Source organism: Oncorhynchus gorbuscha, linkage group LG05 (assembly GCF_021184085.1).
Source record: "Oncorhynchus gorbuscha isolate QuinsamMale2020 ecotype Even-year linkage group LG05, OgorEven_v1.0, whole genome shotgun sequence".
Taxonomy (NCBI): domain Eukaryota; kingdom Metazoa; phylum Chordata; class Actinopteri; order Salmoniformes; family Salmonidae; genus Oncorhynchus; species Oncorhynchus gorbuscha.
Window position 1 is genome coordinate 8,612,396 of NC_060177.1, and position 25,830 is coordinate 8,638,225.

The following is a 25,830-nucleotide window of genomic DNA, read 5'->3' on the forward strand; positions in this document are numbered from 1 at the left end:
TGATGATGCAATAAAGTTGCCAAAACTCAAAGTGTTTTTGTGATGGATATTTTCAAATCACAGAAAACTACACACTACATATCACCACACGATCTACAAACATAAAACCAACAATAACTTTGACAGAAACCTTGAACCCAAAGGTATCCATCAATGTTTCTTTACACCACATAAGAGAAAACGTTTTGAACGTTTTGAACTGAGAGAGTTATAAAGGGTAGCCAATAAGCAATTACTCAAGTGGACAAAAACACATTGGATTCAATTGAAGTAACCTTGGTATTTATAAAGCTATACAAGGCATGGCTATTAACTCTTCTGTGTTGGTTGGCTGTAATATCTAAGGCCTAGATTCTTTTAAGCCAGTTAAATACAACACGATTTTCCTCCAGATGACATCCTGCAGGGAAATAGTTGAATGTGAAAAAACTGTACATCTTGTAAATTGAATATTTATGCAGACATAATGTATTCTCTCTCTATATCACAGACAAATATTCAATCATTTGATATAAGTATGTGTCTTGTAATGTGAGATTTCAAAAACAATGTAGTGTATTTATTGGCTAAAGCATGTGAACGTTTCAAGCTCTCAGGTAAAGAAGTCTTTGGAAATGGCTTCTACAAAGTTAGGTGCCGACATGAGGATACCGATGGTGCAGAGGATGGTGAAGAGAGAGAAAGCCATGAGACAGAGCCGGTCGATCACTGACGCCGCAAACTTCCACTCGTTGCACACCAACTCATCCTCATCTTGGTCGCGGAAACGCTTGGCGATGTAGCGCACCTCATCCAGGAGCTTGGCCAGATCGGGCTCCAGGCTCCCCCGCTGAAGAGGTGGGCCGTGTGGGCAAGAGCACCTCATCCTCCCCCCCGACCACACACCAGACGGCCGCACAGCACTCCGGAGTCGGGGGAGGTTGCACCTGTAGTGTAGTGCATGCTCTCCAGGCCGATGTAGAGCATGTTGCCGTTGGTGGAGTGGGGGGCTGAGGCGCTGGTGTTCAGGTCCATGCTGGTGAGGCTCCCACGGGGATGCTTGTTGTGGCAGGCCAGGCGTACACGGTCCTCACCGGGCCGCTTCATACGCAGGAACCAGGCGCACCAGTTGAGCAGAATTACCCGAGTCTTCACACAATCAGAGAGTAAAACCAGAATGAATGTACTGTGCCGGCAGTGTACTGACTGGAGATACTAAGAGAGAGAATATTAAACTTCCACTCAAATCCTCCCAGCATGATTCCTTTGAATGAGGTGCTCTGACACTCAGTGGTCAGTGGTGACGATCACACGACAACAGTTTTCCCTGGCCCTTCACGCTATCATGGCTGCCTAATCCTCCTCTGCTTCTAATTGTCCAAAAGTCTTCCTCAGCCCTCCACTATGATAGCCAATGTTCTAGCACAAAATGGCTACTGGGCATCACTCAGATTGGTGTTACACATTGACAGTGAATGACTTTCCCCTTACCAGGCAAAGGGTTTTGAGAACTATTCTAAAGCACTCTATCACTGAAAGGCTTTCTTTGGCAGAATCACAACAATGGGAGCCCGGATGTAGAACTAGTGAGTAACTAATAAGATTTCATAGTCATTTCAGATAATGAGTTTGTGTAAAAATACACTCACCCACTTAGGCATCTTGCTTCCATCAGGATCGTGATGGTGATATTGTAAGACCAGAACCGTAGCGATCACAGAGAGACCCACAATGACCATGGTGGTGGCAAAGTACTGAGCTACAATACAGAGAAAGAGAGAGAGAGAGAGAGAGAGAGAGAGAGAGAGAGAGAGAGAGAGAGAGAGAGAGAGAGAGAGAGAGAGAGAGAGAGATGAATGTGGACAGAGGACAGAGGACTAGTGGCTAAATGACAGAACTCCCCATACCATAAGTTACTGAAATGGGCATAATTTTATCTCAATGAAAGGTTCTCATTTGTCACTCTTACCAAATCAATATATTTCAGGTTAAGAAATAGCCCCCCACACAATTGAGTGGTTTGATAAATACAGAGATTAGGAATTTACACTAAGTCACTTCCAAGCCTCCAATAGCTCTTCCTCTCCTGAAGATGATTTTAGGTGACCTAAACTGGGATATGCTTAACACCCCGGCAGTCCTACAATCTAAGCTAGATGCCCTCAATCTCACTCAAATCATCAAGGAACCCACCAGGTACAACCCTAACTCTGTAAACAAGGGCACCCTCATAGATGTCATCCTGACCAACTGGCCCTCCAAATACACCTCCGCTGTCTTCAACCAGGATCTCAGCGACCACTGCCTCATTGCCTGTATCCGCCACGGAGCCGCAGTCAAACGACCACCCATCATCACTGTCAAACGCTCCCTAAAACACTTCTGTGAGCAGGCCTTTCTAATCGACCTGGCCCGGGTATCCTGGAAGGACATTGACCTCATCCCGTCAGTTAAGGATGCCTGGTCATTCTTTAAAAGTAACTTCCTCACCATTTTAGATAAGCATGCTCCGTTCAAAAAATGCAGAACCAAGAACAGATACAGCCCTTGGTTCACTCCAGACCTGACTGCCCTCGACCAGCACAAAAACATTCTGTGGCGGACTGCAATAGCATCGAATAGCCCCCGTGATATGCAACTGTTCAGGGAAGTCAGGAACCAATACACGCAGTCAGTCAGGAAAGCTAAGGCCAGCTTCTTCAGGCAGAAGTTTGCATCCTGTAGCTCCAACTCCAAAAAGTTCTGGGACACTGTGAAGTCCATGGAGAACAAGAGCACCTCCTCCCAGCTGCCCACTGCACTGAGGCTAGGTAACACGGTCTCCACCGATAAATCCATGATTTTCGAAAACTTCAATAAGCACTTCTCAACGGCTGGCCATGCCTTCCGCCTGGCTACTCCAACCTCGGCCAACAGCTCTGCCCCCCCCCGCAGCTCCTCGCCCAAGCCTCTCCAGGTTCTCCTTTACCCAAATCCAGATAGCAGATGTTCTGAAAGAGCTGCAAAACCTGGACCCGTACAAATCAGCTGGGCTTGACAATCTGGACCCTCTATTTCTGAAACTACCTGCCGCCATTGTCGCAACCCCTATTACCAGCCTGTTCAACCTCTCTTTCATATCGTCTGAGATCCCCAAGGATTGGAAAGCTGCCGCAGTCATCCCCCTCTTCAAAGGGGGAGACACCCCCTTTGTAGCTCAGTTGGTAGAGCATGGCGCTTGTAACGCCAGGGTAGTGGGTTCGATCCCCGGGACCACCCATACGTAGAATGTATGCACACATGACTGTAAGTCGCTTTGGATAAAAGCGTCTGCTAAATGGCATATATTATTATTATATTATTATAGACCTATATCCATCCTGCCCTGCCTATCTAAGGTCTTCGAAAGCCAAGTCAACAAACAGGTCACTGATCATCTCGAATCCCACCGTACCTTCTCCGCTGTGCAATCTGGTTTCCGAGCCGGTGACGGGTGCACCTCAGCTACACTCAAGGTACTAAACGATATCATAACCGCCATCGATAAAATACAGTACTGTGCAGCCGTCTTCATCGACCTCGCCAAGGCTTTCGACTCTGTCAATCACCATATTCTTATCGGCAGACTCAATAGCCTCGGTTTTTCGGATGACTGCCTTGCCTGGTTCACCAATTACTTTGCAGACAGAGTTCAGTGTGTCAAATCGGAGGGCATGCTGTCCGGTCCTATGACAGTCTCTATGGGGGTGCCACAGGGTTCAATTCTCGGGCCGACTCTTTTCTCTGTATATATCAATGATGTTGCTCTTGCTGCGGGCGATTCCCTGATCCACCTCTACGCAGACGACACCATTCTATATACTTTTGGCCCGTCATTGGACACTGTGCTATCTAACCTCCAAACGAGCTTCAATGCCATACAGCACTCCTTCCGTGGCTTCCAACTGCTCTTAAACGCGAGTAAAACCAAATGCATGCTTTTCAACCGATCGCTGCCTGCACCCGCATGCCCGACTAGCATCACCACCCTGGATGGTTCCGACCTTGAATATGTGGACATCTATAAGTACCTAGGTGTCTGGCTAGACTGCAAACTCTCCTTCCAGACTCACATCAAACATCTCCAATCGAAAATCAAATCAAGAGTCGGCTTTCTATTCCGCAACAAAGCCTCCTTCACTCACGCCGCCAAGCTTACCCTAGTAAAACTGACTATCCTACCGATCCTCGACTTATAACAGAACGCGATGTCATCTACAAAATGGCTTCCAACACTCTACTCAGCAAACTGGATGCAGTCTATCACAGTGCCATCCGTTTTTTCACTAAAGCACCTTAACCACCCACCACTGCCGACTTGTATGCTCTAGTCGGCTGGCCCTCACTACATATTCGTCGCCAGACCCACTGGCTCCAGGTCATCTACAAGTCCATGCTAGGTAAAGCTCCGCCTTATCTCAGTTCACTGGTCAGGATGGCAACACCCATCGGTAGCACGCGCTCCAGCAGGTGTATCTCACTGATCATCCCTAAAGCCAACACCTCATTTGGCCGCCTTTCGTTCCAGTACTCTGCTGCCTGTGACTGGAACGAACTGCAAAAATCGCTGAAGTTGGAGGCTTTTATCTCCCTCACCAACTTCAAACATCAGCTATCCGAGCAGCTAACCGATCGCTGCAGCTGTACATAGTCTATTGGTAAATAGCCCACCCATTTTCACCTACCTCATTCCCATACTGTTTTTATACTGTTTTTTATTTATTTACTTTTCTGCTCTTTTGCACACCAATATCTCTACCTGTACATGACCATCTGATCATTTATCACTCCTGTGTTAATCTGCAAAATTGTATTATTCGCCTACCTCCTCATGCCTTTTGCACACATTGTATATAGACTGCCCATTTTTTTCTACTGTGTTATTGACTTGTTAATTGTTTACTCCATGTGTAACTCTGTGTTGTCTGTTCACACTGCTATGCTTTATTTTGGCCAGGTCGCAGTTGCAAATGAGAACTTGTTCTCAACTAGCCTACCTGGTTAAATAAAGGTGAAATAAAAAAATTAATAAAAAATAAAAATAAATTATACTGTTGGCCTTTTCAAAATGGCAGCCATTACAATTGTAATTTCCAATTTAAAAATAGACAATCTTACCGATGAGAGGTACTGAGTCAGAGGTTGCAGGCATGATCTCTGCCACCAGCAACATGAAGACGGTCAGTGAAAGCAGCACTGTTATCCCTGGAACGAAACGTAGATGAGTCAGCACTCAGGAAGGGGTTCATGTAGTCTGTGTGATTAACAGTATGGTTATTTTGGAATGTGAAATAATCCTTAAAATTATATTAAACAGACTACACATTTTAACAAACACCATTTTACACATAGGCCTAACATTCTTTTGTACATTTCTGAGTTGTGTTTTTTTAAACAAAATGGCTTGCTATGAATACCAATCTATAATTTATTCAAGTGGAATCATCTGCTGTATTGTGTCACATTGCAGCATATTATCCCTGTGTACCCAATGGGTTCAACTGGATTTCACCAAGGCATATTGAGTGGCATTGTATTCTGTTCTATTCTAGTCTGCATTTCACTGTGCTCTGTTCTATTGTTTATCCCATCCAAGTAATCAAACAGTATTCTGTTTTATTATTATGCTAATTTACACAGTCTTCAGTTTCCTGCTTTTGTCAGAATCCAGTGTTGCTTCACTGGGTTTTAGCCTACAAGGACAGAGGGATCTGAAATAGCAACATCTACTATTGTGGTTCATCATCATACTGCCTTGAGGCGAACAGGGTTCGAGTGGAAATGTGGGAACGACATCAAACCCCTGTGGGTGGAGATTTAAGACAATCCCCCCTGAAGCTTGCTAACGAGCTTGCTGGGTCTCTAAGCCACTGAATTCAGGGATAGAACGGGGACTGAATATCTCTAAGTGATTAGGTGTCAATTCCTCGGTATCTCAAAGCACACCGGCTCACCTTTCACTCGCTAGGAACTTCTCTTCTGTGTGTTCCTGACAATAACCATAGCAACAGCTACTTTTCCCAAATGTCAAACTCAGGTAAGCCAGGTAACAAACTGCCAGCCAGGTAACAAACTGTCAGCCAGGTAACAAACTGCCAGCCAGGTAACAAACTGTCAGCCAGGTAACAAACTGCCAGCCAGGTAACAAACTGTCAGCCAGGTAACAAACTGCCAGCCAGGTAACAAACTGTCAGCCAGGTAACAAACTGTCAGCCAGGTAACAAACTGCCAGCCAGGTAACAAACTGCCAGCCAGGTAACAAACTGCCAGCCAGGTAACAAACTGCCAGCCAGGTAACAAACTGTCAGCCAGGTAACAAACTGCCAGCCAGGTAAGGAACTGCCAGCCAGGTAACAAACTGCCAGCCAGGTAAGGAACTGCCAGCCAGGTAACAAACTGCCAGCCAGGTAACAAACTGTCAGCCAGGTAACAAACTGCCAGCCAGGTAACAAACTGTCAGCCAGGTAACAAACTGTCATCCAGGTAACAAACTGTCAGCCAGGTAACAAACTGCCAGCCAGGTAACAAACTGTCAGCCAGGTAACAAACTGCCAGCCAGGTAACAAACTGTCAGCCAGGTAACAAACTGCCAGCCAGGTAACAAACTGCCAGCCAGGTAACAAACTGCCAGCCAGGTAACAAACTGCCAGCCAGGTAACAAACTGTCAGCCAGGTAACAAACTGTCAGCCAGGTAACAAACTGCCAGCCAGGTAACAAACTGCCAGCCAGGTAACAAACTGTCAGCCAGGTAACAAACTGCCAGCCAGGTAACAAACTGCCAGCCAGGTAACAAACTGCCAGCCAGGTAACAACTCAGTAAATAAGGTGTTGGTAGCTAAATTATTTAAATCTTAGACAAATAGTAGCAATATATCCTAAGTAGGTCCTCTGCAGCTCAGTTGGTAGAGCATGGCGCTTGCAAAGCAAGGATATTGGGTTTGATTCTCGGCACCACCCATCCGTAAACAATCTATGTACGCATGACTGTAAATCGCTTTGGATGAAAGCATCTGCTGAATGGCATATAGGTTATCAATTGGCACATTACAAAAGGGAAATGTTGAAAATATCTCTATCTAATCCGCCCAGAGTCTGAACATGGCTGAACTAAGAAAATAAACCAAATAAGACTTAAAAACTAAAGACAGTAGAAATATAATTATTAACGGCCGTGACTCACTCGATGCGTTCTCAGATTGAAGCACAATTCTCCTCGCTAAATAAAAAAACATCAGCCAGGCATGTCTAAAATAAGACTTCAACTGAGAAGACAGCTCGCTGATTTAATTTCAGACAGCTATTGATCGTAGAGGCTTGACCTGTGACTCACTGTCAGGGATGTCTGGTCAAAAGTAGTGCACCATTAAGGGAATAGGGTTCAATAGTAGTGCACTATAAAGGGAATAGGGTTCAATAGTAGTGAACTATAAAGGGAATAGGGTTCAATAGTAGTGCACTATAAAGGAAATAGGGTTCAAAAGTAGTGCACTATAAAGGAAATAGTGTTCAATAGTAGTGCACTATAAAGGAAATAGGGTTCAAAAGTTGTGCACTATAAAGGGAATAGGGTTCAATAGTAGTGCAATATAAAGGAAATAGGGTTCAATAGTAGTGCACTATAAAGGGAATAGGGTTCCATTTGAGACACACATTAATGTTGGCAGGTGTGTTCACTGCCCCCCAAGGACCATAAAGACAACAGCAGTGTTGACCCTGCCTGGATATTCATGTCTCTCTTTCCCCTGATCAACAGTCCCTGTTTCTGTACAAGTCAGCCATGACAGTTTCCTCAGAAGGAACTGAAGCTGAATACATCTTACGTTGTGCATTTGTAACAGAATAACTTTACGTCCGTCCCCTCGCCCATACCCGGGCGCGAACCAGGGACCCTCTGCAGACATCGACAACAGTCACCCTCGAAGCATCGTTACCCATCGCTCCACAAAAGCCGCGGCCCTTGCAGAGCAAGGGGAACTACTACTTCAAGGTCTCAGAGCAAGTGACGTAACCGATTGAAACGCTATTTAACGCGCACCGCTAACTAAGCTAGCCGTTTCACATCCGTTACACATTGATCACTTCTAAAAAAGGCTGACAGATAATGGTGTTGGTTGGTTGATACAGTAAGTCTTGATCATAAAGGCAGATGGTGTTTTGTGATGGTCACACTTTCAACTAAGTTTGATGCATAAATCTTACATGTTGCATAGTGTGTAAATACTGTACTAAAAACAACATGGCAGCATTAAATCATATACATTACAGCAAGGTGTTTTTTTATTCGTTTGAAGTTTGACTGACTACATCAAACACATTTCCTGCTTTCCCCATCACCCCTCTAGACACCCAAGCAGCTGCCCACACACACACACACACACACAGCTCTTTTGGAGAAACACTGGGTTAATTAAGGAAACCATCTCCATTGCAGGCTCCTAATCTTTCCAACGAGACGTGTAGACATACATAAATGGCCCGGCATGCCTTGATGCCTTATACAGCTGGAAGCCAACAGTCAGCACTCAGCCAGGTTCTGAGAGATGGAAATAGGATGTTCCATATGATTCTCTGAGCACTCAATGATAAATCAGAGTCATCTGGAGACTGAAGCCTGACTTCTGAAAGGTGAATAAGAATTTGCTTGATGACCAACTGCTGGAGCTTTTCATGAATATTTTTCCAGTGGCTGGTTTCCCTCAGTGAGGATTGAGTGAATACTGAGTTATAAACTCAAAATAATAATAAGTATATTACCTTGTGAGAAGTATAGGGTGTCTTGCCTGGCATGTAGGTTTGAATTTTCTTTTAATTGAACAAGTCAGTTAAGAACAAATTCTTATTTTCAATGACGGGCTAGGAACAGTGGGTTAACTGCCTGTTCAGGGGCAGAACAACAGATTTGTACCTTGTCAGCTCGGGGATTTAAACTTGCAAACTTTCAGTTACTAGTCCAACGCTCTAACCACTAGGCTACCCTGCTGCCCCAAGCTAGATTGCCCCAAGCTGGGTTGATCCTAGCTTGAAATATATGCTTAATTGCCACACAAATCGACATCAATTAATATCATGATGTTTGTACTTTCATTTTAGAATTTGTCACAGTGAGAACTCCTTAGATGACAACCCCACACCCCTAGTTACAGTTGTTGATTTAATAACCTAATTATGTTTCATGTCCAATAGTAGTAATCCACCCAAACACCCACCCACCCAACCATCCATCCATCCATCCATCCATCCATCCATCCACCAACCCACGGAGCTGACCCAGTGATATCTTCTCCCCAGAGTCTGCAGGCAGTAGGAAGACAAGCAGGGCCAAGGTGGAGATGAGAACACATGGGATGAGGAGGTTGAGGCCATAGTAGAGGGTACGTCTACGCATCACCACAGTAAAGGTTACGTCAGGGTAAGGCTCCTTACAACAGTCGTAGAAGCGCTCGTTTCTGCGCCCCGGCACCTCTGTATCATACACCAGGAAGACAACAATACAGGAAGTCAATTACAGTTTGAGGACTCAATTTGGGTTGTGATGATTTGCAGTAATGGATGTCTTTTCCCCCCAGGCAAATGAATGGTGTTTCACAATAAGGAAACGTTTGTAAGTTAAAGGTGTTGGGAGTTTGACCCTGAATCAAATGGTCCTGTTAGTTTTCATCAGTTCCCCATTACAGTAATAGTGTCTGCCATTTTTTTAATAAGCAGTCAAACATGCAAGAAAAACTATATTCAGCACTGGGATGGCATTTCATTAGAACCCCTCTCTTGTAAATACATTAGTCAATTTGCCAGGGATTCCGTAGAAGCCAATTTCACTAAAGATCTGTACTGCAGAGGAAAAGCCTTTCAAATGAATTCTCCTATTTATTTAAATGTGATCAATCATACATACAGGGTCTAGCTTTTATAGTTTGACCATCGAGTTTGAAAGTTAAACTCAAAATGTAAAAAAATATAGTCTGGGTATATTTGTGAGTTATCCCAAACTTCCATGCTTGTTCAAAACAGTTATTGTAATAATTAGATGTAATATTGTAATTTAGAGAATTTTATCCAAAACAGATACTGTAAGAAGAATACCGGTATATGGCCCATACAGGACTGGCAGCACAGTCTTCCAAACAACCTTGCCATCAGGACCCAGGTTTTGTGGTGACAATATCTTGTCCAATACTGGCCAGCCACTAACTCTTACCCACTAGGTCCCACTCTCCGTTGGGGATGTAACCTGTGATATCTGCCTCGATCATCTGTAGGTCCAGAGACCAGCCCCCATAGGTCCAAGAGCCAAATTTCAGGTCACACCTCTGGAGATCAAAGGGAAACCAGCGCACATCGATGTAGCAGGTGCTCTTGAAGATACCTGTGTTGGAACATGAAGAGGAGAGAGGAGAGAAACATGAGGAGAGAAAGAGAGGGGGATACATGGAAGGGATGGAGAGAGAGAGATAGAGAGAGGGGAGAGAGAGAGGGGAGAGAGAGAAACAAAAGTTAGAGCTAGAGAGATCATTTTCAGAGGGTATAAAGACATGAAAGACAAAGTCCTATACACTACAACAACAGTGAAGACACCACAACAACAGTAAAGACAGTCCTATACACCACAACAACAGTAAAGACAGAATCCTATACACCACAACAACAGTAAAGACAATTCTATACACCACAACAACAGTAAAGACAGTCTTACTGTATACTCCACAACAGTCTTATACACCACAACAACAGTAAAGACAGTACTACACACAACAGTAAAGACAGAATCCTATATACTACAACAGTCCTATACACCACAACAACAGTAAAGACAGTCCTATACACCACAACAGTCCTATACACCACAACAACAGTAAAGACATAATCCTATACACCACAACAACAGTAAAGACAGTCCTATACACCACAACAGTCCTATACACCACAACAACAGTAAAGACAGAATCCTATACACCACAACAACAGTAAAGACAGTCCTATACACCACAACAGTCCTATACACCACAACAACAGTAAAGACAGTCTTACTGTATACTCCACAACAGTCCTATACACCACAACAATAGTAAAGACAGTACTACACACAACAGTAAAGACAGAATCCTATATACTACAACAGTCCTATACACCACAACAACAGTAAAGACAGTCCTATACACCACAACAACAGTAAAGACAGTCCTATACACCACAACAACAGTAAAGACAATCCTATACACCACAACAACAGTAAAGACAGTCCTATACACCACAACAACAGTAAAGACAGAATCCTATACACCACAACAACAGTAAAGACAATCCTATACACCACAACAGTAAACAACAATCCTATACACCACAACAATCCTATACACCACAACAACAGTAAAGACAGTCCTATACACCACAACAACAGTAAAGACAGAATCCTATACACCACAACAACAGTAAAGACAGTCCTATACACCACAACAACAGTAAAGACAGTACTATACACCACAACAACAGTAACGACAATCCTATACACCACAACAACAGTAAAGACAGTCTTACTGTATACTCCACAACAACAGTAAAGACAGAACTATACACCACAACAACAGTCCTATACACCACAGCAACAATCTATACACCACAACAACAATATATACACCACAACAGTAAACAACAGTCCACAACAACAGTCCTATACACCACAATGACAGTAAAGACAGTCCTATACACCACAACAACAGTAAAGACAGTCCTATACACCACAATGACAGTAAAGACAGTCCTATACACCACAACAACAGTAAAGACAGTCCCATACACCACAACAACAGTAAAGACAGTCCTATACACCACAACAACAGTAAAGGCAGTCCTATACACCACAAATACAGTGCTATACACCACAACAGTCCTATACACCACAACAACAGTCCTATACACCACATCAACAGTCCTATACACCACAACAGTCTATACACCACAACAGTAAACAACAGTCCTATACACCACAACAACAGTAAACAACAGTCCTATACACCACAACAACAGTCCTATACACCACAACAGTCTATAAACCACAACAGTCCTATACACCACAACAACAGTCCTATATACCACAACAGTCTATACACCACAACAGTCCATACACCACAACAGTAAACAACAGTCCTATACACCACAACAACAGTAAAGACAGTCCTATACACCACAACAGTCCTATACACCACAACAGTAAACAACAGTCCTATACACCACAACAACAGTAAAGACAGTCCTATACACCACAACAACAGTAAAGACAGTCCTATACACCACAACAACAGTAAAGACAGTCCTATACACCACAACAACAGTCCTATACACCACAACAACAGTAAAGACAGTCCTATACACCACATCAACAGTCCTATACACCACAACAGTCCTATACACCACAACACTAAACAACAGTCATATACACCACAACAGTAAACAACAGTCCTATACACCACAACAACAGTAAAGACAGTCCTATACACCACAACAACAGTCCTATACACCACAACAACAGTAAAGACAGTCCTATACACCACAACAATAGTAAAGACAGTCCTATACACCACAACAACAGTAAAGACAGTCCTATACACCACAACAGAGAACTCAAATCAGAGAAATAGGAATGAGTGCCCAGTAATCTATCATGAGAAAGACAGGCATAAAACATCTTCATCTTTATTAAAGAAAACTATTAGAGGATGAGAAAACAACTCTCTGGCGGGAGACAAAGGCCATAAAAGAGAAGGCAGTGCAAAATGGTTTTCCATTTACATGCAGTGGAGACCGGCCCACGAAGACAAACGCCCCAAAATGTCATTTGGTTCTGAACACTGATCTTCTCTACACCGCTTCTGCCTGCCTCTTCACTCATACTGCTCAACCATTGTGGTCTTACCCGATGACCTTCTTGTGCAGTAAAGCATTGATAAAGCTTTGTGCCATAATGGTTTGTCTGATTGAACAAGTGTTCAATTTGAAAAGTTAGGAAGCAATTTGTCCACAACGCCACTATCAATTCAGAGGAAATCTAGTAATGAGCTATTTCCAGCCATATATTTGGATGCTGAGGTACATAGACCCAGTGTTGTCTTACAGTAAGGGAAAAGTAAGAGGGAACAGAACAGTAATCACCCACACTGACAGGTTGAGGACGTACTCACATGGTAAACACATGTGTCTGTCTCTCTCTCTCTGTGTGTGTGTGTGTGTGTGTGTGTGTGTGTGTGTGTGTGTGTGTGTGTGTGTGTGTGTGTGTGTGTGTGTGTGTGTGTGTGTGTGTGTGTGTGTGTGTGTGTGTGTGTGTGTGTGTGTGTGTGTGTGTGTGTGTGTGTGTGTGTGTGTGTGTGTGTGTGTGTGTGTGTGTGTGTGTGTGTGTGTCCGAGGAGCGGAATTGATAAGACAGCGTCTTTTGGATGGCTCTTTTGAAGCTGTGTGTCTTGATAGTTCTGGTTCAGTAAGGGCTTGGTCAGACAGCACCTACTCTACAGTATATTAAGGGGCTTGGTCAGACAGCACCTACTCTACAGTATATTAAGGGGCTTGGTCAGACAGCACCTACTCCCTACTCTACAGTATATTAAGGGGCTTGGTCAGACAGCACCTACTCCCTACTCTACAGTATATTAAGGGGCTTGGTCAGACAGCACCTACTCCCTACTCTACAGTATATTAAGGGCTTGGTCAGACAGCACCTACTCTACAGTATATTAAGGGGCTTGGCCAGACAGCACCTACTCTACAGTATATTAAGGGGCTTGGTCAGACAGCACCTACTCATTTAAGACATTTACATTTACATTTAAGTCATTTAGCAGACAGCACCTACACTTACAAATTGTGCATTCACCTTATGACATCAGCACCTACAGTGGAACAGTCACTAAGGGTCTTGGGCAGACAGAATCTAAATCTTAAAGGGGGGCCCTATATGTATACTTATCCTATCCTAGGTATTCCTTAAAGAGGAGGGGTTTCAGGTGTCTCCGGAAGGTGGTGATTGACTCCGCTGTCCTGGCGAACGTGAACAAAAACCAAACCAGTTGGGGGCAGAGCAATAACAAAACAACTGGGCTGAAACACAGGTGGTAACTGTACTTCCTCAGTGTTAGGGAGGCAATCAGGCCAAAGGATGAGACAGCTGCCTCTGTTTGGGTGTAGGCCTGACAGAAATACAAAACTGGAACAAAACATAGAATGCCGTTCCCCCAACTCCCCCTGACCAATGACCAAACTTGTAATGGAGACAACTGGAAAGTGGAGGAACGGAGGAGCGGGGTGACGTGAGAGAACTTGGGAAGGTTGAACACCAGGAGGGTCTGCGGGTTCTGGATGAGTTGAAGGGTTTAATGGCACAGGCAGGGAGCCCAGCCAACAGCGAGTTGCAGTAATCCAGACGGGAGATGACAAGTGCCTGGATTAGGACCTGCGCCGGCTTCCTGTGTGAGGCAGGGTCGTACTCTGCGGATGTTGGAGCATGAACCTACAGGAACTGGGCCACCGCCTTGATGTTGGTTGAGAACGACAGGGTGTTGTCCAGGATCACACCAAGGTTCTTAGCGCATCTACTCTACAGTATATTAAGGGGGCTTGGTCCGACAGGCACCTACTCCCTACTCTACAGTATATTAAGGGGCTTGGTCAGCTCAGCACCTACTCCCAGCTCTACAGGATATTAAGGGCTTGGTCAGCTCCGAACTGGAGCACCTACTCCCTAGCTCTACAGTATATTAACAGGCTTGGGAGACAGCACCTACTCCCTACTCTACAGTATATTACTGGGCTTGGTCAGACAGCACCTGGAAGTCTACAGTATATTAAGGGGCTTGGTCACAACCTGTCCCTGGACTCTACAGTATATTAAGGGCTTGGTCAGACCAGCACCTCATCTCCCTACTCTACAGTATATTAAGGGGCTTGGTCAGGGGACAGCACCTACTCTACAGTATATTAAGGGGCTTGGTCCAGGTCACCTACTCCCGGCTACAGTATATTAAGGTGCTTGGTCAGACTGCACCTACTCCCTACTCTACAGTATATTTTTGGGGCTTGGCTCAGACTACTCTGCCTATATTAAGGTGCTTGGTCAAATCGACTGGCACCTACTCTGCTTCCTCCGGGCTTGGTTGCCTCCACCTACCCTACAGTATATTAAGGGCTTGGTCAGCAGGACCTCTCTCCAGTATATTAAGGGGCTTGGTCAGAATGTCCCTACCCACAGTATATTAGGGGCTTGGTCAGACAGCACCTACACTGGTGGGTATTAAGGGCTTGGTCAGACAGCACCATAATCTTTAATCAGTATATTACAAAAGGGCTTGTTCAGACAGCACCTACACTACAAACATATTAAAATAACTTGTTCAGACAGCACCTACACTACAGTATATTAAGGGCTTGGTCAGACAGCACCTACACTACAGTATATTAAGGGTCTTGGGCAGACAGAACCTACACTACAGTATATTAAGAGGCTTGTTCAGACAGCACCTACACTACAGTATATTAAGGGCTTGGTCAGACAGCACCTACACTACAGTATATTAAGGGTCTTGGGCAGACAGAACCTACACTAACAGTATATTAAACCTGGCTTCCTCAAGTTTATCAGCACCTAACAGTAACAGTATATTGATGGGCTTGGTCAGACAGCACCTACACTTGTATATTAAGTCTTGGGCAGACAGAACCTACACTTCCAGGGCTGTGTTCTGTGACTTTGTGCCTAACAAAAGGAGAAGAGGACCAATGCAGCTGGTATATTCATTATGTTTAATAAATATGAACACTAGAACAAAAACAACAAACGAACAGTTCTGCAAGGTGCAAACATGAAAACAACTACCCACAAACACAGGTGGTAAACAGGCTACCAAGCATGGTTCAGCTTCAGCAATCAGAGACAAAGATAGACAGCTGCCTCTGATTGGGAACCATACCAACACAGACCCAGAAATACAAAACATAGAACAAAACATAGAATAAAAAATATAGAATGCCCACCCCAACTCACCCCCAGACTAATGACCAAACCAAAATGGAGACATGGAACTAAGGTCAGGAATACTAACCCCAACAGCGGACTCTGGCCAGCAAATACCTGAAAACAGGGAGGGTCTGGGTGGGCATTTCACAGACCCAGTACTGGCGGCTCTGGTGCGGGACAGACCCAGTCCCAGCTTCAGTCTTGGCCCAGACCCGCCTCTGGAGTGCCAGCTTCAGCAAATACCCACAGACCCCTTACTGCTGGCCCAACAGAAGGGAGAAACAGCTCCGGACAGGCGGGAGACTCTGGCGGAACCGGACAGACCCAGTACTGGCAGCTCTGGCGGCGACCGGACAGGAGGGAGCTCTGCAAGCCCTAACAGGCGGGCGGCTCTGGCGTGATACGGCTCTGGCGCCTCCCGGACTGGTGTGGGGCTCTGGCGCCTCCCAGACTACTGGCGGCTCTGGCAGCTCCACAGACAGGCGGGCGCTCTCAGCAAATACTAACCAGACCCAGGCGGGAGCTCAGCAAATACTAACACAGACCCAGGACAGCTGGCGGCTCTAAGCTCCGAACTGGAGGGGAGACTGGTTCTGGGAGCAGGCAAGGACTCACACAGAAACTGGGGAGACATACAGGCGGAAATACTTCCTTGGCCACAGACACCGGATGCACTGGGCAGTGCAGCGCACTGGAACTCAGACCAGTACAGCCTGCACAGCCTGTCCTGGCAGGATCCCCCTGTACAGCCCAGCAAATGCGGAACACAGACCCACTGGGCTGGCTGGCAAATACTAACACAGAACCATGCAGGGCTTCAGCCGTATAACCCGGACCCAGTAGGAGACAAGTACACTGGAGACCAGATGTGCTGAGCTGGCATCATCCCAGACCTGGCTCGAGCCCACAAATACTAGCCCGGCCGATTCAGGAGCTGCGATGTCAGCGCAAATGCGTGCACACTGGGGACACGGTGCGCTTCACTGCACTAACACAGACCCAGTCACTCTTCAGCCACGGCAAGACACGGGGAGTTGGCTCAGGTCAAATAACTAACACAGACTCCAGTGCCAGCTTCAAGACATTTTTGGGGCTGGCTCAGCCAGCTTCCTTGCCTGCCAGTTCCCTCAAATCGCTGGCTCCCTCTACCTGCTGCCTCCACAGAAACTCTCCTGGTTGCCTCCACCTGTTCCCATGGGAGGCAGACCCAGTAGCTAGGATCTCCTCCCATGTACTAAACCCTTCCCGTCCAGAATGTCCTCCCATGTCCACAGACCCATTCCCAGCTGCTCCTGGTTAACGCTGCTTGACCCTTTTTTGCCAGTGGGTAAATACTAACACAGATTTTCGTTGGTGGAAGGAGAGGAGGACCAAAATGTAGTGTGGTACATATCCATAATACCATTTAATCAAGAATGAATACAAAATACAAAAGCCGAGAATAAGCAAAACTAAACAGACCCAGTGCAAACACTGAAACTGAAAATAACTAACACAAACCATAGTGTCTTAGCCAGGTTCTCAATCAGAGACAACAGCCAGCTTGAAAGCTAACACAGACCCAGTACAGCCAGCACATAGAACTACAAAAACAGACCCAGTAACAGCCCTGCTTCACCTAAAACAGAGACATAAAAAGGAAGCCAGGTCAGCAAATGACAACACAGACCCAGTACAGCCAGGGAACAAATCAGGTAACCTGTGTTCCTCAGTCTCCATGTTTATCAGCAAATAACACAGACCCAAGTTGATGTGCTAGCTTCATCAAATCTAACACTTGTTCTGTCTGTGTCTTGCAAATACTAACAGACCACTTCCAGGGCTGTGTTCTGTGACTTTGTGCCTAACAAAAGTGCCAGTGAAATGCAGCTATTTATTATGTTTGATACTAACACAGCCACCCAAACGCCAACACTGTTTATAAACTGCAGCTCAGAAAAGATAACCGTGTCGCGCGTGAACATGAGTTCATATGCGAGTGCACAAAAATGCACAAACCCAGTACAGCCAGCTTCAGCAAGTACTAACACAGACCCAGTACAGCCAGCTTCAGCAAATACTAACACAGACCCAGTACAGCCAGCTTCAGCAAGTACTAACACAGACCCAGTACAGCCAGCTTCAGCAAATACTAACACAGACCCAGTACAGCCAGCTTCAGCAAGTACTAACACAGACCCAGTACAGCCAGCTTCAGCAAGTACTAACACAGACCCAGTACAGCCAGCTTCAGCAAATACTAACACAGACCCAGTACAGCCAGCTTCAGCAAATACTAACACAGACCCAGTACAGCCAGCTTCAGCAAGTACTAACACAGACCCAGTACAGCCAGCTTCAGCAAATACTAACACAGACCCAGTACAGCCAGCTTCAGCAAATACTAACACAGACCCAGTACAGCCAGCTTCAGCAAGTACTAACACAGACCCAGTACAGCCAGCTTCAGCAAGTACTAACACAGACCCAGTACAGCCAGCTTCAGCAAATACTAACACAGACCCAGTACAGCCAGCTTCAGCAAGTACTAACACAGACCCAGTACAGCCAGCTTCAGCAAATACTATGACAGACCCAGTGGAGAGAACTTGATCTGCGCCTAAGTCAGGGACAGACTCTTGACAAGATACAAATGACAGTTTTGGAGGCTGAAAGAAAGAGATTATGGGATGTCCTTACATGTTTAATAAGTATCACCCAATCTCTGGCTGAAATAAACCTAGCATTCTCAGGGGTTCATCAGACAAACTCTTCCAACCAAATAAATGGAAACTTCCTAAAATAGGTTGAATTACTGGCGAAATTTGACCCCGTTATGGAAAATCATCTCAACAAAATTAAAGATGGAGAGACACATGCTCATTACCTTTGGAAGAGCACACAGAATGAGATGATACAGACTGTGAGTGACACGATTCTGGAAGCAATAGTGACTCAAGTAAGAGACTCAAAATACATCTCCATTATCTTGGACTGGACACCTGACATTCGTCACCAGGAGCAAATGTCCATTATTCTGAGAAGCGTGGCTTTAAAGGGAAAGCCAAGATCAAGGATCACTTCCTCAGCTTTGTGGATGTTGAGGTTACAGCAGGCTTGAATCTGTCCACTGTCATCTTAGATAAGCTGAACGAGCTCAAGATTCCATTTGAAGATTGCAGAGGGCGAGCTTATGATAATGAGACCAACAAGAAAGGCAAGCACCAAGGAGTAAAGCCAGACTGCAACAAAAAAATCCCAGAGCCGTGTTCATCCCATGTGGAGCACATACTCTAAACCTTGTCATTGCAGATGCTGCCAAATCTTCAATAGATGCAGTTGTGTTTGTAGGGGCATTAGTAAAGTATCTTCACCTTCTTTTCAGCGGGCACACAAAGATGGAGTGTTTTGAAGAAACACGTGAACATAACCGTGAAGTCATGGAGTGACACTGGGAGAGTCGGCTCCAAAGTGTTCATGCAATCAGGTATCAGGCTTCTGAAGTTCTGGAGGAATTACCGGAAGCCAGACAGACGATCAACAATCCTGTGGAAGCACGAGCACTTCCAGAGGAAGTTGGGTCCTACTGTTTTTTGATTTGCTGTGTTGTATGATGTGAGATACTGACAATGACAAACAAGGTGAACAAGCTCCTCCAATCCGCCTCAATGCAGTTGGAGATCACAGTAAATTTAATCTCAAAGGCCTCCCTCACTACATACTGGGAAACTGGATTCTCTGAGGCCCAGACAACAGCCAAAAGCATTTGTGAAGAAATTAATGTTGAGGCTGTTCTGAAAGAGCAAGAGGCATTTCAGCTATGAGGCTCCTGATGAACCAGGGACTGATGCACTGAATAACCTTGATGTCAACTACTTCAACATTGTGGTCGACTCTGCTGTGACATCCATGGATGAGAGATTTAAAACACTCAACCAGGTGAAAACCAAATATGGAGTGCTGCTGAACTTCAGCACTGCCTCTCAGATGTCCAGTGAATCTTTAAAGGCTCACTGCATGGAAGTTAAAAACACTCTAACCTTCAGAGATGTCTGTGACATCAGTGGAATGGATCTGGCACATGAGATTCAGAATGTACCTGATCTGCCATCAGACAAGATGACTGCCTTTGAGCTGCTTTCCTTTCGCTGTGAGAACAACCTGGAGGAACTCTATCCTAACCTTTTCAAAATGAAAGCTCATCAAAAACTACCTGAGGTCTTTCATGTCACAGGAACGTCTGGCCATCAAGACTATAAATCATGACGTGGGGAATCACATGTCCTATGATGACATTGTTGATGATTTTGCCTCAAGAAAGTGCAGAAGAGGAATATTTTGATGGTAATATTTTAATTAAAACATGAAAATGTTTACACACTTACTAACATTTAAGATTTTATAGCAGATGTGCATTTATGTAAATAACTGCGTAACTATGTGAGATACTTTCTCAATTTCTTCCAGACAGTCCAGACAGACTGGTGTCCAGACAGACTGGTGCCCAGACAGTTAATCACATAGCTGTATACAGGAGGTTTACATACACCATAACCAAATACATAACATTTTTCACAATTCCTGACATTTAATCCTAGTAAAATTTCCCTATCTTAGGTCAGTTAGGATCACCATTTTGTTTTAAGAATGTGAAATATAAGAATCATAGTAGAGAGAATGATTTATTTCAGCTTTTATTTATTTCATCACATTCTCAGTGGGTCAGAAGTTTACATACACTCAATTAGTATTTGGTAGCATTGTTTAACTTGGGTCAAACGTTTCAGGTAGCCTTCCACAAGCTTCCCACAATTAGTTGGGTGAATTTTGGCCAATTCCTTTGGATGGGCCAACTTTGGAAGTATGCTTGGGGTCATTGTCCATTTGGAAGATCCATTTGAGACCAAGCTTTAACTTCCAGAGAGACGTCTTCAGATGTTGCTTTAATATATCCATATAATTGTCCCTCCTCATGATGCCATCTATTTTGTGAAGTACACCAGTCCCTCCTGCAGCAAAGCACCCACACAACATGATGCTGCCACCCCCGTGCTTCACAGTTGGGATGGTGTTCTTTTGGCTTGCAAGCCTCCCTCTTTTTCCTCAAAACATAACAATGGTCTTTATGGCCATTATGGCCATTTTTGTTTCATCAGACCAGAGGACATTTATCTAAAAAGTACGATCTTTGTTCCCATGTGCAGTTGCAAACCGTAGTCTGGCTTTTTTAAGGCGGTTTTGGAGCGGTGGCTTCTTCCTTGCTGAGCGGCCTTTCAGGTTATAGTCGAAATAGGACTTATTTTACTGTGGATAGAGATACTTTTAACCCTGTTTCCTCCAGCATCTTCACAAGGTCTTTTGCTGCTGTTCTGGGATTGATTTGCACTTTTCACACCAAAGTACGTTCATCTCTAGGAGACAGAATGCAGCTCCTTCCTGAGCGGTATGACGGCTGCATGGTCCCGTGGTGTTTATACTTGCGTACTATTGTTTGTACAGATGAACGTGGTACCTTCAGGCGTTTGGAAATTGCTCCCAAGGATGAACCAGACTTGTGGAGGTCTACAATTTTTTTCTGAGGTCTTGGCTGATTTCTTTTGATTTTCCCATGATGTCAAGCAAGTAGGCCTTGAAATACATCCACAGGTACACCTCCAATTGACTCAGATGATGTAAATTAGCCTATCAGAAGCTTCTAAAGCCATGACATCATTTTCTGGAATTTTCCAAGCTGTTTAAAGACAGTCAACTTAGTGTATGTAAACTTCTGACCCACTGGAATTGTGATACATTGAATTAATCTGTCTGCAAACAATTGTTGGAAAAATGACTTGTGTCATGCACAAAGTAGATGTCCTAACCGACTTGCCAAAACTATATTTTGTTACCAAAAAATTTGGAGTGATTAAAAAACGAGTTTTAATGATTCCAACCTAAGTGTATGTAAACCTCTGACTTCAACTGTAGGTTTTATTTTACTATTTTGAGACATATAGCTGCAGCCATAGCCTATAGGCTTATGGTTACATTGTATAGACAAAGCTAATTGTATAATATTGTGAGGACTGGACTAATTACCAGGCAGCAGTGCGAAAGCTCAGTGTTATATTTAGTTATTTTCTATATTTTCTATCATTTCTTATTTATGTTAATGTTAATATACACTTATCTTAAGATTCTATAGAAAATATTATGTTCAATAAATATGGCTTGTTTATACCTCAGTCTGTTCTGTATAGGTCTACTTATTCTTAGACCGACAGATGGAGCAAACAGTTTTAAAGGAGGGAGGATTGTAGTGGGAGCACTGAGGTGTCAGGTGTGACTGTGTGGCAATGGTAAATGGTTTACATGTTCTCACGGGTCAGGTAGGAGGGTCCCTTAGCAGAATGTTGCTTAGGGCCCCAGGGAGGACAGGACCGGCTCTGCCTACACTACAGTATATTAAGGGATTGGTGAGACTTCACTTACACTACAGTATCTTCTCACTTCCCAGACCACTGACAAAAGCAGAGTGAACCAGCAGAGTGAACTCAATCCTATGCATGTTATTATACGAATGAACAGAGCCAATCTCATTCCTAGGCATAGTATTCTACAGAATGAACAGAGCCAATCTCATTCCTACACATGTTATTATACAGAATGAACAGAGCCAATCTCATTCCTAGGCATAGTATTCTACAGAATGAACAGAGCTAATCTCATTCCTACACATGTTATTATACAGAATGAACAGAGCCAATCTCATTCCTACACATGTTATTATACAGAATGAACAGAGCCAATCTCATTCCTACACATGTTATTATACAGAATGAACAGAGCCAATCTCATTCCTACACATGTTATTATACAGAATGAACAGAGCCAATCTCATTCCTACACATGTTATTATACAGAATGAACAGAGCCAATCTTATGAACCAAGCAGCACTGATGTGGAATTAAAATGTAGAATGCATTTTAAACACATCACAAATTAACATCAATGCAATGGAGAAAACACTCGATGGATACGAAGTAATTAAATTAATATAACTAGTTTGTTAGGGAATCAGACTGTCGGCCAAAGTAAAACAGAAACTGAAAAATACTTGTAGTTATTGTGTTGTCAGAAGACAAAATAAGAATGACAGTGTTGAAGATTGTAGCAACTGAAAAAAATTGACTTCTCAGCCAACCACAGTTAAAAAGGTAGTTTAAAGGCCCAGTACAGTCAAAAACGTGAATTTATACATTTTAAAAATATATATTTCCACACTGAGGTTGGAATAATACTGTGAAATTGTGAAAATTATGAGAATGCCCAGAGTTTTTTTTTTCAGAAGAGCTGTTTAAAAATACATTTCAGCCTGTTTGGTGTTATGGAGTTTTGGCCTGCCTGGTGACATCACCAGGCAGTGAATTAGTTAATGGAACAATAAGAAAGAGAGTTCCAAACCTCTCTTGCCAATAACAGCTAGTTTTCCCCTCCCCACTCAGACCACTACCAGACAGTCCTAACTGAATTCTTACTTGAGAAATCTTTGCCAAGAAGCCATTTTTGTTTCTTTTTGACCAGTTTAATTGAAAACTATCACAGTAAGTTACTTAATTGTTACCCAGAAATGATTTGATAGAGATAAAAACCTCTGAATCGGACCTTTAACATTGTGTTTTTACACCCACAGCTCCTTGGTAGAATGTAGCAATTCTATGAGATTTTACCACCTACTGTTCTCTTTGATATCTTCAGGGACTATGGTTGGGTCTCGAATGGCACCCTATTCCCTACATGTGATGTAGGCTTAGTCAAAAGTAGTGCAAGTAGTGAACTACATAGGGAATAGGGTGCTGTTTGGGACGCAGTCATGATGACATACATCATGAATGACTGAAGGGAAGTTACAGGAGGATTGTCGGGTCTCTTGGGCGGGAGGAAAGAAACGAGGACAAGCTAGAAAAGTAACAAATACATTGATTTAATCTGCAGTGAAGTGGGACTAAAACTGGGGTGGTCTTGTATTGGATTGGAATGAAAGACAGCATTCTAATGATCTTCTTCGTCTTCTTCTTTGTAATTATTCTTACTATTATTATTATTCTGCACCCATTTCAGTCCGCCAGAAGTGTAGAAATAGACAGATAATAATAGGGCAACATTTAAGTAGTGTATTTTGTGATAATACGAAGACTTGTATTTCAAAGCAATATTTCTCAACTGACAGAATGGTGCTAAATCTGCTTAGTACGAATATCAAATATCTGAAAATATTAGATTGGGTTAACGGGGTTCATTTCACTTACAGTATAAGTACTGTATAAAAATCCCACTCAACCAAAATCAACTGCATTTCTTTCTCACGCGGGTTAAATGTAGAGGATGGTTTCTTGTCATATCTGGACATATCTTTAAAAGCGGCAATCAGCAGTTGAAACGATAACAAAGCAAACCCCCTGCCACTGTTTCGCTAAAAAGCTGAGGGATGTGGGGCTAGAGAAATGCAACCCCTCAAATTCATATACAGAGCTATAGATGCAAGGACTGACCAGCCATGATATCACAATTATAGTTTAAACCATGTTTCGAGGCTATGGAGTGTTTGTTTACAAACATTGGAATAAAACAAACATATATTTTGGGTTACAATGGGGTACGACAGTTGAACTAAGCTCATGGGGCATTTATAAGTTATATTCTTAAATAATCAATGGGTACATATATTTATTTAATCAGTCCAAAAATGGATGTAGCTATTGCAGATTGCCCCTTTAAAGAACAGATGGTCAATTGAACATAGTGGTAGAGCTTTCAGAATCATCTCATATCAAAGATGAAATTGGATTATGGTTCCGGGATGTTGGACGAAACAATAAATAAAGTGCTTTGAAAGCCAAAACATCCTTCCTACCACGATATTGATCTAATGACTGACTGTGCATTTGGCTTGTGCAGTGGAGGTCAGATAGTCTTAGCAAGACTAGCCTCACGCTGTGGTGTCATCTTCCCTGAAACCTGACATTAACTCAAGGTAACTGAAACGAGTAGAGTGAATCCAAAAATCATTCCTTACCCCGGGATACTTCAACGGGTCAATACATTTCTTCAAGCTGGGCTAAAGAGCGCTTGGGTACACTTTCTTTCCAGGAGGAGAGTGAAGTTAATGGTTAAGGTTATGATTGGGGGAGTGGAAGCTGATCCTGGACCTGTACAGTGGCTTGCAAAAGTATTCACTCCCCTTGGCATTTTTCCTATTTTGTTGCAAACACATGTTATTTAAATTGTTTTTATAAATTTGGATTTCATGTAATGGACTTACACAAAATAGTCCAAATTGCTGAAGTGAGATGAAAAAAAAATACTTTAAAAATACTGAAATAAATTCCAAAAGTGGTGCGTGCGTATGTTTTCACCCCCTCTGCTATGAAGCTCCTAAACAAGATCTGGTGCAACCAATTACCTTCAGAAGTTACAGAATTAGTTCAATAAAGTCCACCTGTGTGCAATCTAAGTGTCACATGATCTCAGTATATATACATACACCTGTTCTGAAAGGCCCCAGAGTCTGCAATACCACCAGCAAGGGACACCACCTAGAAAGTGGCACCATTAAGACCAAGGAGCTCCAAACAGGTCAGGGACAAAGTCGTGGAGAAGTACAACTCAGGGTTGGGTTATAAAAAATATCAGAAATGTTGAACATCCCACGGAGCACCATTAAATCCATTATTAAAAAATGGAAAGAATATGGCACCACAACAAACCTGCCAAGAGAGGGCCGCCCACCAAAACTCACAGACCAGGCCAGGAGAGCATTAATCAGAGATGCAACAAAGAGACCAAAGATAACCCTGAATGATCTGCAAAGTTCCACAG

General features: G+C 43.7%; 1 pseudogene; it reads right to left on the bottom strand.

The window, feature by feature from the left end:
- Positions 1-169: 169 nt before the first annotated feature.
- LOC124035492 overlaps positions 170-25,830 on the bottom strand; it is a 49,537-nt pseudogene continuing 23,876 nt past the window's right edge.